The 17,138-nt window shown below is 44.0% G+C and overlaps 1 protein-coding gene across 1 annotated transcript in view; it reads right to left on the minus strand.

The window, feature by feature from the left end:
- Positions 1-17,138, minus strand: part of ACSF2 (acyl-CoA synthetase family member 2) — a 599,164-nt gene that overhangs the window by 227,115 nt on the left and 354,911 nt on the right. The window lies entirely within an intron of this gene.

Below are 17,138 nucleotides of genomic sequence, written 5' to 3' on the forward strand. Positions count from 1 at the left end.
ATAATGATCAGCCTTGCAAGCATTAGCAAACACCTACATAATGCATGATTACATACAAGTAATCTTCATTCAATTAAATCCAGCTTTTCTTTCATCCCACGCCTCACACTATTAAAGGAACCCGCCTTGAGACAGTCACCATCTGATGCTGCCAATAAAACACTGAACTTCTTTTCGGTGGAATAGTAGATGTAGCGCAACCACCTGTGTCTGAATTCATTGTATAGCTGCCCAATTCCATATCTCGTCAAACTCTGAGAGTCATCCCAGGAGAAAGAGACATGATGTGAGTCAGGCACAGAGAACAGAGCACACCGGTAATGGGAGTAGTAGAAAAGAGGTCCTCCCTCCGGGAAGTCTGTGATCGGACAGTAAAGGATGAGGAAGCAACACCTGGAAACAAGAGAGGATAGAAATGCCAGGGAAGAGTATGGCATGGATAGTAGAGTGAAGGAAGGCATACAACAGCAGCATTCAAGCAAAACAGTGCTCAGTGGATGCAGCCAGAAAAACTTTAAACCCAACACCAACCCCCCAGCTGAGGTGAAAAATGCATCACCTTTGAACATTTACAAGCACCTAAAAGGACACAGTTGTTGAGGAGAGCTAGGCAATGAGTTTCTCCTTGTATGTTGTGATTTAAGGAAAGGTGTACAGCTTCACCCAAGTACTTCTGAAAAGAAGATTTTCTTGCTGAAAGAGCAACTTAGGCTTGAAATAGATCGAGAGTGGCCTGACATTTGTGGTTGCCACAGTCGGAGTGGAAGGCAGTGCCTGGCTTGCATTGAGGTTTTGGGGGAAAAAAAAAGTCTTGCTCCAGATCAGCATTGTTCTGAGGTGGCTGAAATCCAGTTACCCATTGAACGAAACTAAACTTTCTGTTATTCCAGGTCATTAGCAGTGGGGACAACATAAGAACATATCCTAACAATGTATTCACCCGCATAGTAACTGTGCATGTTGCACGGGTTGCACATAACAAGTACCCCAGTCTCTTGAACCAAACATTTTGTTGTTTGTTGTTTCTATTCTCCTGCTATACACCTTCAACTGGAATTCAGATGGAATTATTCTCTGAAAGGACTACGTCTGGGGAAAGACCCTGCTTTTTGCCGTGAAATGCAGTCTTCCGCTATAATGTGCTCATAGATTTGGCAGTATCCATCTGATTCTTGATTCTTTCAAATTAGCCATCAAACTGATCAGTGGCTTGTCACCAAAAAGCTTATTTAGAACATGTACTTAGAATGCCAGTCTGAAGGCGGTCATTCAAAAGTGCGGAGTGTCTATTTAACGTCAGTTCTGTCACTATCTGCCTACTGGCTGTACACACTGACCTCTTCTCACTCTCTTTTGGGATGGAACTGTCCCCCTGCATGTCCTGGTGGAGCATGAACCCAAGTCAGTAGTTCCCATCATAGCAGATATATTTTAGTTTTTGATTATAAAAGAAGGTGTAGGCCTTTTACTTGTTACCTTCAGTAGAAGTTGTTAGCTGGTCTTCCTGTTGAAAATGTTTCACTTGTTGCTTCCCAAAGGCCCTTCACTCCACCCATTTCGGCCTTGTATCACGCAAGTACATTTGCACGTACAAGTGTGACAGTGGTCATTTAGGATGTATTTGGGGATTCATGTGGGCAAGCAAAATACCATTTTAAGACTCCTATAGGTGTATGGCTGACAAAACAGATGTTGAGGATGACCCTGCTCGATAGAGGTGTGAATTGGTGGAAAACCAGGGAACATTCCTAGGCTCTTTGAAGTGAGGTAGGCTCATATGATTAGAGGATAGGGAAAATAAGTCCCTTTGAAGTGAAGGCCATTTTTTGCCCCTTACCCACTTCATTTTTTTCCTGAAGTGTGTTGCAGATAGTTTAGAGTAATAGTAAGGTAGGGACGACCCCTCTAGTTTTGTGCCATGGTCTTACAGTTGCAGAAAGGGAACACCTATCTCCAATCCCCACCATCTTTTCTGCCAAATCTTCACATCAAAAGGGATGTGGTTAAACTGCCTATGTGAAAGAACACCCAAACAGATATGGGTTCTGAGATGCACATCTGCACCTGTCAAACAATGTACTTAGCATAACCTCCAAGTTTTTTTCCAGAGATTTCTCACCGGCTGGCTTAGGGCTCTGCACAATTGTTTGGAAGAGAAAATGTTATTGAGTTCTGTGGTTTTTGCCCTTGACATTCTTCTCCCCATCCAGGCTGGGAACACTCATGAAGTCCTGCATCCTTCTAGAATTGCAGCTCGGAAGACCCTTAAAGAAAGAGCCTGCTTGCTGCAATAGGGGACACTACAGGAGGTATCTTTACGGAACAGTGCTATCCAGAGAGAAATCCTGAAACTAGTATCCTGGTACAGACGCTGTACAAGCGGGACTAGAAAAACGAACCCCATCCAGCATTACATGGGGCCCAGATATTAACTGGCCTGCTTGGTGCTGTGGTTAACCCTCGCTCTACCTAAACCCATGTGTGCCACCTAGTTACCCTTTTGTGACCCAAATGCCTTGCGTCAGCCAATTATTATGGAAGGACCCACACCCCACGATCCACGATGAACTCCACCCAGGGGTCACAGCGATTTCAGCAATGGAAACATATATTTCCTGGGACTAATCTTATAAAACCGGAGGTCACAAATACATTCACCATTTGTAAAAAAAAGTGCCAAAAAGATATTTCCTGTTAGTCCAGGTCAAAAAGTCTCCCCCCAAAAAATGTAAAACATTGTTTTCTCTGTTTGATGATTTAAGGGGAGCTAGATAACTTGGTGGGGATGCTTTCATGGGATGGACGGCCTCTCATAGATTTATGCTCAAAATGCACCAAAAGTGATGTAATTGAAATGCTGATCTGCAAAAGATCTTGAGTATTGCTTTTGAGGTTGAAGACAACAAAGAATTGTTTCACCCTCGAAGGCATTACTTTTTGCAGATCTTATAAATGGATTGAAGTTAAAGAGTGGGATTTTTACCTTAAGTACTTAAAGGTCCTGGAGCCTTGTATCGCTCTGGCATTTTTGTGAGTGTGTGATGGCGAAGGGTCAGAGTGCCCTTCACACTTTTTAGAACTAACCTTTAACTGTGGTTCAACTTAAGCTCAAAGTGGCCCACTTCGTTACTCACTGCAAACATATGTTTATAACCTGTAGCTCACCTGTTGAATCCTTGCAGGCTTTAACTCAACTTATATGTCACTAAAAACACAAATCTCACTTTGTCACTTTGAAACTTGTAAACTCCAGTGTAACCTTGTTGCCGAACCTGGAGACAAGGTTCTATTTGTACTCGGTTCGACCTCTAACTGCTCCCTGCTAAAAATGTAACTTGGAAAAAATGGAATTAGCAATTGTCCCCATTGTGAGCAATTTGAATGCTAGGCAGCACTGGCAGCAAAACAAAAACCCTTGCCTGCAGGCTGCAGTCCTGCACAGTAAAGGGAACTGGATTTGTGCAAGCCCCCTGAATGGCCTGTGTCTGCACCAGGACACAGTCGGAAATATTCACTGGGGCTGGCCTGGTTCCAGGTCAAGAATAACTGCTCAAACCAGAGTCCAGCTGGTTCCTAGTCTTTTCCAGGACTGCAAAGGCCTGAAATTCAGAGCATCAATTAGACACCAAATAGACACATGACATCCTGAGTATAACTCTTTACAGATTTCAAGAGCTTTCAACTGCTGTCTCCCAAGAGTCTCACACAAAGCCTTGTTGTAGTTGTATTGTATGCTATTGGTATTTGTATAACACAAATGTAGGTGGGTAGCAATAGACTTGTAAGCAGTCAGGATCATACCGAAAGCGGAATGTGAACTTTTAAACTTTGCATGGAGACCCCAATGCCTGAGCCATCTCTATGCACAGAATGTTATGTTATCTTATGTGTATTAGTAAAGTGCATTATCACCAGCAAGGGAATCCTGGCACTGAGCAGGAGTGTGTGATTAGCCTTGCCTAGAGCAGGGTGGGTAATTAAATAGCTAAGTCTTCAGCTTCTTGCGGTGCTCCAGAAAAGAGGCGGCGACTCTAGTGTGTAGTGAGAAGTCATTCCATGCTTCAGCAGTGATGTAAGAGACGGCCCCCTCCAGATCTAGTTCTGTATATGCATGGAATGTGTGCGAGTAGGAGTTCTGTGGAGTGGAGCTGTCTGGGTGATTAGTGGAAGGAGGTGTGGCCGTTCAGATAGGTAGGGCCTAAGCTGTGTAGTGCCTTGAACATGTGAGGAGTTTGAACTAGGGGTGCAAGCCCAGGCCCCTTCTGTGATGTTGCTGCAGCTGCTGGTTTGGTAGTGTTAGGTTCTGTAGTGGTGCAGAACGGAATGCTGAAATTTACAAGAATGTTTTCTGTTTGAGGCATAAGTGATGCCTTGTCAATTGTGATGTTGCTGAGGGAGGTGAAAAGTGGGTCTAGCTTGGGTAAGTCTGATGACGTGCTGGGTTAAGGCTAAGGTTTCTGTGGTTTTCTAGGAGAGCTGAAGTGTCTAGGGGCATGAGTTATGGTTACCTTAAGGCACAAGTTATAGTTTCCCGAGATATGTTTAACTATAACCGCTGAATTTCTATGGATTTGTGTGTGTAAAATCTGAACCTGACTATAATGTCCCTGTAACCTTTGGTGTTTTAGTTAATTTCTATGTTTTTTTTTTAATTCTATTTTTTAACTATAACGTCCCTGTAGCCTTAAAAAAAAAGAATGTATATATATATATACACACACACACATATATATATAACCGAGCTCAGTAAAAAAGAAAAAAAAAAAAAAAAAAAAGGGAGTCAGGGTAGAGACACCCTGACTCCCTAGCTCTGGTGGGCGGATCCCAGAGGGACCCCCCCCCCCCCCCCACAAAGCAAAAAAAAATGTTTTAATTATGTTTTTGCTGCAAATTTGCTAAATTTGTGGCAAATATTTTTTTTAAAAGCAAGCGCAGGCTACAGTGCTTGGTTATTTTTTATAGGACCCCGGGAGGGCGAGGTCCCAGGGGCATTAAAAACTGTGTATGGTGGGGGGGTGACGAGCTTCTGGCCCCCCTCCAGCCACCTCCCCAGAGCTTTCATTTTTTCATGTGCAGGGGGCCCAAGGCCACCCCAGCTTCCCTGGGGACCTCCACTTCCCCAGAGCTTTCATTTTTATATATGGAGGGGGCAGCGCCCCCCCCATGACCCAGAGACCAGTACCACCTAAGGGTTCTATTATATCATATGTGGGGGGCACGCCTCTCCCACGTCTCGGGGACCACCACCCCGAGATTTTGTTTAAGTATATGCAGCGGGGCTGCCCGGAGACCACCACCACCTGGGGCAAAGAGGTCAAAAGAGTGAAGGTGGTCTGTTTCGGACCCCGTTAACCCTGAGGACCACCACCCCCAGGGGCTATCTTCATGTTGGAGCGGGGCACGCAGCCCCTGTCGAGGAGCCACTGATGGCCCTGGGGACCGCTACCCCCCAGGGCCAGCTCCTGCTATGTCCCGGGGAGCCCACCCCCGGACATAGCTGTTTGCTGTGGCTTGGGTGCAGCTCTGAAGCCAAGCCACAGTAAACACTTCAGTGTTTGACCGCGGGACCTGTATAGCAGGTCCCACTGTCAAAATCCAAACCTGCACGCATGCAGGGTCAGAGATTAAATGCTTCAGCGAGCACGGAGCTGCAGTTACAAGCAGCTCCCTGCTTGCTGAAGCAATGGCACTGCGAGGAAAGCCTTAAGATTTACCCCGCAGTGTCAGGTAGCCTGTAAAGGGCATTTTTGTTTAAAAATTATACAAATGAATAGATAAATCTATTGGAACTGCGGGAAGCCCTTGAGGGCACCCTCCTTAAAGGGCTAAGAAAACAAAAAGAAATAAAGAAAAAGCTGTAGCTCAGTGTGCAGGTTGCAGACCTTCACACTGAGCAGTGGTGGTTTGATTTCAGCTTGACTCTTTACCCTTTTTTAATTTTTGTTTAGAATAATAAAGTACAAATTATTATATTCTTAAACAAATACTTTTTTAAATTTTTTTATTTTAAATTGAACAAAAATAGCTCATTCTTACTATATCAGACAGCAGAGCCTAAAGAACTCTGTATCTCTCTCCCTCTCAATTTCTTTCTCTCTCTGTCTCTCTTCCAACCAATTCTCCCACTCACACACCCATTCAGACACTTATGCACCCATTCACAGACCCACTCAGGCACCCACTCACACCCTAAGGTAAATATAATTTGCCCCTTCGCCATGCACATCTATTTACTCCACATATTATGTAATTGATGAGATCTTGTACAGCATCTTTGATATCACTGCAACATTTGCGAAAACATTATTGCTAAGAAAACTGTGCATAGAAGGGGCGCGAGTTATAGTTACCTTAGGGAGCAAGATGATAGTTACCTGAAAGAACTCTAAATATAACCATTGAATTTCAATGATTTCGTACACAGTCAGAATCTAACTATAACATCCCTGTAACTTTATTTTTTTTAAGCGAACACACATATGTGTGTGTATATATATATATATATATATTTATTTTTTACTTAAAAAACAAAGGTTACAGAGGTGTTATAGCTAGGTTCTGTATTTACATGCACAAAACCATGGAAATTCAGCAGTTATAGTTAATTCAAGCAACTATAACTCGCGCCTAAGGTAACTATGACTGGCACTGCCGCCATACACAGTTTTATCTTCAGTAATTTGACTGCTAACGGAGTGGCGGTCCCCAGGGCCATCTATGGCTCCAGAACAGTGCTATCCAGAGAGAAATTCGGAATCTAGTATCCTGTAGAACAGAAGCTCTACAAGAGGGACTGGAAAAACGAACATCATCCACCATTATATGGGGCCAGATAATAACTGACCTGCTTGGTGCTATGGTTAACCCTCGATCACCCTAAACCTATGTGTGCCACCCAGTTACCCTATTGTGACCTGAAAGCCTTGCGTCAGCAAAATATGAAAGAACCACCACCCCACAATGAATTCGACCCATGGGTCACAACGATTTCATCACTGGAAACATATATGTCCTGGGACTAATTGAAGGATAATACCTGAAGTCACCAAGAAATTTTCCATTTGAAAACATGAGGGGGCTTGCGCAGCCTCCTCCATCTTTAGATGGGCCCCAGGCATTCTTTTTAATGCATTTGCCCCAGGTAGGGGGGGGTGGTTCCTTGAACCTAGGGGGGTGGTGGGAACGGCATAACCGCACAGATTACTAGAGTTTGCCCTGGGGATATTGGTGGTAGTGGTCCCTGGGGCATGGAGGGGGGGGGGGACACGTGATCCCTGCAAAAATATATGCAGGCACTGCCTGCATAGATAATAAAACACTGCCCTGAGTAGGCGGCGGTCCCTGGGGCATCAGTAAGCACCAGGAGGGGGGCCCAGTGCGCCCCCTTCTTTTTTCACACCCAGGACTTGGCCCACCTGAGGGCAAAGTAAAGGAAAAACATGGGAGACTACAGCTTTTTTTAAACCTCAGAAAAATCTGATGTTTCTGATATTTAAAAAAAAAGCTTTTTAGCACTGGCGGGGGCCCCTGGGGGGAACCGTGCACCAAGGTTAGGGGCTCAGGGTATCCATACCCTGGCCCCTTCTCTTTTGTTTAATCTTTTTTGTGGGACTTGGCTGAAGCCAAGCCCCAAAATGGCTGCCAACACTTCCTTGTTGAAATGTTGGCAGCCAATCACATATGAGACCGGGGACAGTTGGATCCAGGGAGGCCCTAGATATCTATATTTGTTAACCTTTAATTCGTCAAGCAGTGCTAAGGTTATTGGCAAAACAAAAAATGCTCTCCCTATGGAAACTAGGTCCTAAATATAACTACCAACTGCCGACCCCCAGTAGGTTATATATATATGTATGTATATATATATATATATATATATATATATATATATATATACATGAATATATATATATATATATATATTATATATACACACACATACACGCACACACGCACGCACACACTGCGTAGTAAAGGCATATGTGTCGGAAAAACATAAGTGGTAAAAGCATTGCATGATAACTGATGCATGGTAAAGGCATTATTTTGTAATGCCTATGTGGTAAAGGTTGTTTCCCGAATAGACTAAATGACTGCCTTTCCAGCAACCCTTTTTTGGTGCATATCGAACAAAGTCAAAGAGTTTTCTCTATGAGGAAAATCAAACTTCAGCAGGCAAAGCAATGCCATATTACAAAAAATATAGGCCCATATGATCTGTCTGTTTGCAAAGTTTAGACGAAAGAACAAGCACATTATTACTTTGGTGCCAGGGGGACTGCAGATATGACTGTTATGTATTACTCATACAGAGCATTCCAAACTGACAAGCTGTTTTATAATATTGCTGGCAACTCTGCCTGATGTATTAAGATGATCACTGCTAGTAATCTTGCATTTGGTGACCACCAACAACACTAATAATTATTAGACCCTTGGGATAATTTTCATTGAACATAAGTAGCTCTTATTACAGAAAAGGTTGGAGACCCTGACCCCAGTGGACACAATAGCTGAATCTGTCATTTTGGACACGTACAGTCTAGTGGTGGTTTCTTCTTGAGGGCTGGGGAAGTGTCACCCCACACCCGCTGAGAGCCCCACCAGCAAAAATAAAATGGCAATGAAAAGATGAATCGCCATTTTGCTTTTACCTGCACAGTGCTCACTGCAGCAGTGCCAGCCCCGAGCCCAGCGACATGCTGGGAGTGTCCTGTGCTGCCAATTGGCAGCAGAGGACTAAAGCAGGGCTGACTGGACACTCCAAAGTGCAAATGTCACCTTGGCCAGTTGTTTTGCCACTTTGTAGTTCTCCAATCAACAGTCTTAAAATAGTTGGGTAAAGACCAATCACAGGCCTCCAGCGCCTGATGGAGAGTCCAGCCAACCCACTCCATTCAATTCAGGCAATTCTCTCATGTTGGTTAAAAGCATTAGAGCAGTTTCTGGATTGGTTAGGGGAGTTCTTCCTCTATCGGAGAGCAGAAGAACACAAAGCAGGACATGCAGCCCATCGGTAAGTGCCATTTTTTAAATTTTATTTCGAATGTATAATGCAAGTAAATGTATAATATAATGCATGTAAATGTGTAATGCATGCAAATGTAGTGGTTGTGTTCTACTTTGTAGCTAGTGTTATATTTTTATTTGGGCTTTTGGAGGGAATATTATATTTTGGGCTTTTGGAGGGAGGGGTGTTTTACTTTCAGGTTTTGAAGGGAGGTTTTTTTTTTTTTTTTAAACTGTTGGGGCACTTCACGTACCCCACCACTTACAAAGGGTACCAGCAGCCCCTGCCAGCAGTGGTGGCAGCATACTATTTTGAATCCATAGTCCTGGACAGACCATTTTACCTGTTCAAGAGAGAGTGTGATGCCTACAAGCCCACTCAAGTAAGTTCCACTTACATGTTGTGACCAGGCCCTGCTGTGACATCCCTATTTGCATGCAGAGTGTGTTTATATGAAGGATGACTAGTAGCAGGAATCCATGTAGTTTGCGAGTGTTTGAATGCTGAAGTCATTGGGATCCATTTTGTATTGCCTCTGCTTTGACACTACACAAGAATGTTGTTGTCGTGCAGCCTCCCCAGACCATCTGAGTGTATTGCTTGCATTCCTGAACTGGAGGGTTTAGCCTAAGACATGAGAAGAATGGGTAAATAGAAACAAGTATGGCTTTTGAAATTATATGGCACCCTTTTTAGTAGGGGATTGTGGATTAATCCTTCCTGAGGACTGTCATTTGGTTGAAGGTATGTGAATAAGGTTGCCACAGGGAATGCAGCTGAGGGAGGGGAAGTTTCAGAGCAGAGAGTCTAGTTCTTTTATCTTTCTCTATAGCAACCCATTGAGGAAGGATGATGTCAGCTGTTTGACCTGGCCCTTTTTGCACGGTCATCCCCAAACTTTTTTCATCCTTCCTCCTAGGTTTTCTGACCTGTTTTAGTTGGCTTTAGGACTCTGGGCACTTTACCACTGCTAACCAGTGCTAAAGTGCATATGCTATCTGTCTAAATTGTATTGCTGATTGGTTTATCCATGATTGGCCTATATGATTTACTAGTAAGTCCCTAGTAAAATGCACTGGGTGTGCCCGGGCCCTGTAAATCAAATGCTACCAGTAGGCCTGCAGCACTGATTGTACCACACAAGAGTAGCCCTGTAAACCTGCCATTGCAGTGTCTGTGTGTGCAGTTTTAAACTGCCAGTTCGGCCTTGCAAGTGCACACACTTGCCAGGCCCAAACCTTCCCTTTTAATACATCTAAGTCACCCCTAAGGTAGTCCCAAGGCAGCCCTATGAGCAGGGTGCATTGTATTTAAAAGGTAGGGCATGTACTGGTGTGTTTCACATGTCCTGATAGTGAAATACTGCTAAATTAGTTTTTCACTATTGTAAGGCCTATCTCTCCCATAGGGAAACATGGGGATTGCTTTGAAATATATTTATTTTAAGTGTAATTTCTCATTAGGAGCAGATAGAGATTAGGAGTTTGGGGTCTCTGAACTCACAATTTAAAAATACATCCTTTAATGAAGTTGGTTTTTAAGTTGTAAGTTTGACAATGACACTTTTAGAAAGTGGACATTTTCTTGCTTAACCATTCTGTGCCTCTGGCCTTCTCCTAGAATACATGTCTAGGTCAGGAAGAAAGTTGGGCTGTGAATTCGCTCTAGACAGTCACACAAAGGGAGCTGAGGTGTGCCCTGCATATCCTGATGGGTCTTCCTGGGCTAGAGTGGTGGGAGGAGCTGACACTTTCACTTGAATAAGGCTGTGACTGTCCTTACACAAAGCAGTCTCCAACCACCTGAAGTGCGTGTGGGGCCAGGGCAGGAAAGGCAGCGTCTTGTGCATGCTTAAGAGTTGTGGGTCTGCCTAAGAACCAGGAGCTTACCTGCTGAGAGGAAAGGAGTGCCTTGTGCAATAGGAAGAAAGAATTGCCCAGCAATGTGTGTTGCTGCAGTTTCCATCCACCTGACATGGAGAAGAGTCAGGAGCCCCCAAATAGCCCCTGAAACTGCAAGTGCTATTGCTTTTACCGTGAGGTTGGTGATTGCAAGCCTGCACTTGACCTGAGGTAACTGTAATGCCTAAATAAAACAATGGCTGAAAACTTGACAATCAAATGTTGGTGGGACTTTGTTGAGGTTATTGCAACCAGCTTAAGAGAACTGCCTGTTTAAAGCATACTGCCCGATAGAACAGGGGACAGACGTCAGGCAATCTACTCCATTTCACCACTGTGAGACTGCATCTGTGCTAAAATCCACATCTTCCATGTGTAGTTACCTCTGTGGCATCTGTAAAATGCAGTCCTTCTAGTGTTGCATATTACTCACGCATAGCATTTAGTTATGGTGTGATTAAATTATTTTTTCTTAAAAGAAAAACACAGGGCTGGACATTAACTTGTTTTGTTTATTGCTTGACTGCTGAGGTTTAAATCTCTGCTTCCCATGGTACCAGAGACACCTTGGAATGCTCACCCTCTCTAGTCTGAGATTTAAGTCTGGAAGTGGTGTGCTCCGCAGTAGAATAGACCATGACACCAGAGGCAATAGATCCAAACAGCTGTGTTCTACGACTGCCTGCCTGCCCTATGGAACCTTGAACTGGCAACAGGACATTAAAACGATATGCACATCATTGTAAAGTGTCGTCACTGTCTGATAGAGTTGAAAATCCCCAGCTAAGGGTAGCAGAACTCCAGCCTGCTAGAGGTTTAGCAAAATGTACATACTGTGAATAAGCTGAAGAAACTGTAACTTGTGCTCTCACTATTCAGTGGTAAAATCAAAGATGTCACTTCAGATGCTGCATTGATGTTATCTATGATGCCATAAAACATGTCAGTGTAGATCATTTAAAAGCTGAATTATCCTTGAAGGGACATTTTTTATATTGAATGTTTTTGCAGTTAATCAACATTAGCGCACAGAAATGCTGCATTTTTATATGGCTCATGTAGTGTTCCATCTTGCTTTGTGACATGTGGACACTTTATTTCCAGGCGAAGCTTAAGTCCTAATTAAAACAATTAAAAAATTAGATTTTTTAGTTTTCTTTCCCATGTAAAATGTTTTCTTGTCACTGTGATAACCAGGAAATGTTATAACAGGTAGTATACTCATGGAAACACCTGCAGAGGACAGGCTGGTCCACGCATCCCATTTCGTTACAGATATTTTAAGTGTGAGGTAATCTGAGAAAAATGGTATTGTGGAAGATCCTGAGAAGCGAATGAGTTTACGATTGTATCATTTCATGAGAACTGTGTGAAGGTGTGCAAATGTTAGGAGGTCATAATTTGAGCTATGACATAGTATATTACAGTTCAGAGAATGCTGTGCCCACTTCTCAATGCAGCTTAGAGCATACCTAGAGATTTTAGAGTACTCTCTTTATGGGAGAACTGATATAAATCTCTCTCTTTGAGGTGACTCTACGCTAGTTCTTTCTCTTTCCTTTATAACTTTGTATTGAACTTCATATTAACTGATTCATTCATATATTGATAGATACTAATTTGATGATTTTGCCTTCTGTAAACTTTTAAGCTGTAATAAACCTTTATAGTTTGAAAACAATTATCTGTTTTCAATGTAGAGCTAAGTGTGCTTCACGTTTATTGAATGGATACATTTAACGACCAGCCTCAGTTCTGAACTTCGATTCATCTGATAGCCCTTTATAGGCCCTGAAATTTGTACTAAAAATTTCACGGTTTACTCGTCGCGTACGAAGAGGACCAGATGGAACTGCAGGATGGTCTTGCTTCTTGTAGGTCTTGCCTTGACCGAGGTATCGGCGACCCTTTCTGGTAGCCACGGTGCTGCTGACAAGGGAATGTCAAGGCATTCTGTGCCCTCCAAAAGGAGTCCCTGTGGAAAAACCCCAGGGGAAAAAAAACTCAATGGCTGGAACTCCCTGGAACATAAAATGGGCACAGGCAAAGACAACTCTTCAAATAACAAAAATATAACTGGAAGGACCAGAAAAAGGCAAGGAAAAGGCTGGAATAGCCAGAGCGTGATCACCACCAGAGGAAGTGTTGCAGCGCAATGAGACCAAGAGTCTCATTCCTTTATACCCAAGAACAGGAAGTGACATTCAGAAAGGAACAAAATACCCCATGTTAGATTGGGAAAACTAACACAGGGACTAAGGATGAAGACGCCATGTTGGAAAGGGATCCTGATGCATGCAGGAAAGAGGAAGACATGCTTGGAGAAGAAGAACATGGCTCCACCCAAAAAGATGCAGGCAAGAAAATAAAAGAACAAAACAGAAAAGAAAAGGACAGAACAGAAAATAACAGGTAAGTGAGATGGTGGGGGGGGGGATCGGGCCCACTGTTAATCTCCAGGCCACACCGCGCCCCGAGCTCGCCGAGGAACGATGCCCAATCTACGGCATCGTGCAAGGTAAGGCCGGAAAAAAGGGGCCCGGCATGCCCTGCGGCTGAGGAGATGCATTGCGGCCCCAGCCGCGTCCCGATCCACTCTCCCCATATGCGCCGCGGCAGGCAGCGGCGCAACAGTAGGTCCCCCCCTGGAACCCTGGGTTTGTGCAAATGCAGATGGAAGAGCTGAAGAACCAAAAGAGGAGCGTGAACAGAAGAAGCATCTTCCCAGGAACACTCGCTCAGAAGGTAGCCTTTCCAATGGATAAGATATGGGAGGTGATTTTGGAACATACGTGAATCACAAATCTCATGAACCTCGTACTCTGGTTCATCATTCACCAAAAGAGGAGGAGGAGGACAGATGAATTGTCTACCAAAAGGATCAGGCTTATAAGGTTTCAGCTGTGAGACATGAAAGACAAGATGAATTTTCCATGTCCAAGGCAAACGCAGCCGAAAGGAAACTGGATTGCTCTTCTGAAGGATAGAAAAGGGTACATAATAACGGGGCTTGAACTTGTTTTGTGATAAACGGAGAGGTAAAAACCGGGAGGAAAGCCAGACTTTGTTTTGTACTTTATAAGATGGAGCCTCACAGCGTTTTTTTATCAGCCATCCTTTTCATCTGTTGCTTGGTAGATAGAAGGTTAGAATGGATTAGGCGTTGAATACTACGTAATCTTCGAGTAAATGAAGTGACTGCAGGAAGTGTAGAAGAGTCTTTTACTACAGTAGGAAAGGACTTGGGATGGAAACCATATGAACAGAAAAAAGGAGTGGTTTTCGCGGCACTATGTACTGTATTTTTGTATGAAAATTCAGCCATAGGTAAATATGCAGACCAGTTACTCTGAGTAGTATTACAAAAACAACATAGATACTGTTCCAGTCCCTGATTTAGATGTTCCGTCTGCCCATTAGTCTGAGGGTGAAAACCAGAAGACAAGGCTACCTCAATATGTAAAGCCTTACAGAAATGCTTCCAAAAACATGATATATATTGCGGACCACGATCGGAAAGGATAACGTGAGGGAGACCATGAAGACAAAATATGTCTTGTATAAAGATTTGACTTAATTCTTGAGATGTGGGTAGTTTCTTTAGAGCAGTGAAATGAGCCATTTTAGTGAAGGAATCCACAGTCACCATTATCACTCGATTACCTGCTGAAGGAGGTAAGGAACACATGAAATCTGTTGATATCGTATGCCAAGGGGCTGGTGGCACAGGTAAAGGGTGAAGCAATCCTGCAGGCTTGGTATGGGGTGTTTTAGCTTGGGCACAGATGGAACAAGACCCACATAACTCTCAGTATCTTTCTTAAGCGTAGGCCACCAGAAGGAACGGAGAAGTAGTTCTTGTGTGACCTTAATACCACGATGACCTACTACAGGGGAGTCATGACACATTTGAAGTGCTCTCCTTTGTACCATTTTGGAAGGAAGAAATAATGCATCATTATAGTAGAAATGTTCTTTGACTTTGCGTAGCTTTGGACGTAGTTCTTTCATTTCTGAGTCTGAGAGAGTGGAATATTCGGACCGTACTTTGTCGAGAAAAGACTATACTAGTCCAATGATTCACTCTGGTTCAATGAGATGTTGTGAAGGGGAATGGATAACGTCAGGGTAAAGTTGTGACAAGGCATTTGCAAGTATATTCTGAGAACCAGGAATATAGGTGATATAAAAATCTAATTGACTAAAAAAGAAGGCTCAACGGGCTAGGTGACTGTTCTGACATTGAAAGTTCTGTAGACATTGTAAATTTCGGTGGTCAGTTCGTACTTCAAATGGTTCTCTAGATCCCATAAGGAAATGTCTCCACTCGTTACATGCTGCCTTTAGTGCTAGAAGTTCCCGTTCCAAAACAGAATAATTACATTCAGAATCTGATAGCACATGAGACAGATAAAAGATTGGATGTTCTAATCCATCGCCAACTTGTCTTTGTAATAAGGCAGCCCCTATAGCTCTTTCCGAAGCATCAGTGACCATGATAAATTGCTTGGTGGTATCAGGGTGTTGTAGTATTGGAGCTTGGGTAAAGGCATGTTTTAAGTTTTGGAAGGCGCTTTCGGCCATAGCAGTCCAGATGAAATCATTTAGCAAATTCTCTTTTTTAAGAGTCTGTGTAATTTGGCTGGTTTGCTGAGCGAAATCTGAAATAAATTGACTGTAAAAGTTGGCCAACCCTAAGAAACACTGTGGCCCTCATTCTAAGTTTGGCTTAGACCGCGGCGGCCATTAAGACTTTCCCGCTGGGCCGGCGGGCGCCCGCCAAGGGAGCGCCCGCCGGCCCAGCGGGAAAGGCCCTGCAACACAGAAGCCGGATCCGAATACAGCCGGCGGTGTTGCAGGGGTGCGACTGGTGCAGTTGCACCCGTCGCGATTTTCACTGTCTGCTATGCAGACAGTGAAAATCATGCTGGGGCCCTGTTAGGGGGCCCCTGCACTGGCCATGCCAGTGGCATGGGCAGTGCAGGGGCCCCCAGGGGCCCCATGACACCCGTTCCCGCCATCCTGTTCCTGGCGGTGAAAACCGCCAGAAACAGGCTGGCGGGAAGGGGGTCGGAATCCCCATGGCGGCGCTGCTTGCAGCGCCGCCATGGAGGTTCAGCCCAGCCAGGGGAAATCCGGCAGGAAACCGCCGGATCCCCTTTTCTGACCGCGGCGGTAGGGCAATGAAGCACCGCCAGCCTGTTGGCGGTGCTTCCGTTGCCCACGGCCCTGGCGGTCATGGACCGCCAGGGTCGGAATGAGGCCCTGTGTTTCTTTGATGGAAGAGGGGGATGGCCAGTCTAGGATAGCCTGGACTTTCTCTGGATCCATGGCAATTCCAGCTTGACTGATGTGATAACCTAAATATTTCACTTCTGATTTGTCCAATTCGCATTTCTCTGGTTTACAGAACAGTTGATGTTGTCTAAGTCTAGCTAGGACTTGAGTTACATGCACGGTATGATGTTCAGAATTTCTAGAGTATATTAGGATATCATCCAAGTAGGTAACCACGGTATGATTTAAAAGATCAGAAAATACTGAATCTGTAAATCTATGAAATTTTGAAGGGGCATTGGTAAAACCAAAGGGCATTACTCGATACTCATAATGACCAAATGGAGTGCAAAAGGCAGTTTTCCCATTCATCGCCTTCTTTCATTCTTAACAGATGGTAAGCTCCCCTAAGGTCTAACTTTGTAAATCTTTGCGCCCCTCTGACTGCTTCCAAGATATCTTTTATTATGGGTAACAGGTATGGGTCTTTTATGGTGTGTTTATTTAACCCACGAAAGTCTATACAGGGACGCAGCTCCTTTGTCTTTTTGGACACGAAGAAGAAAGGAGCCCCAGCTGGGGAAGAAGACGGAGCAATCAGACCACTCTGAAGATTTTCCTGCAGATAGTCCTTGACTATCTTTTTTTCTGGTTCAGTAAGGGAGTACAATCTACCAAAGGGAACAACAGCACCAGGTTCCAATGGAATGGTACAATTGTACTCTCTGTGTGGAGGTAGTACTGGTTTCGTTGGTTTTTGAAACATGTCTGCATAATCCATATAATGATTAGGTACCCCTTGGGTAGCATTTATGGAACATCCTACTTCTGGTACTGTTGAGAACATTTTCTTTGGTGCCCAATATGTTCCTGAAGCATAACAGTGGTCTTGACAAAATTGTGAGGAAAGAGAAATAGTTCTGGTTTCCCAATTGATATACGGGTTATGC

This window comes from Pleurodeles waltl, chromosome 7 (genome assembly GCF_031143425.1).
Source record: "Pleurodeles waltl isolate 20211129_DDA chromosome 7, aPleWal1.hap1.20221129, whole genome shotgun sequence".
In the NCBI taxonomy this organism is placed as follows: domain Eukaryota; kingdom Metazoa; phylum Chordata; class Amphibia; order Caudata; family Salamandridae; genus Pleurodeles; species Pleurodeles waltl.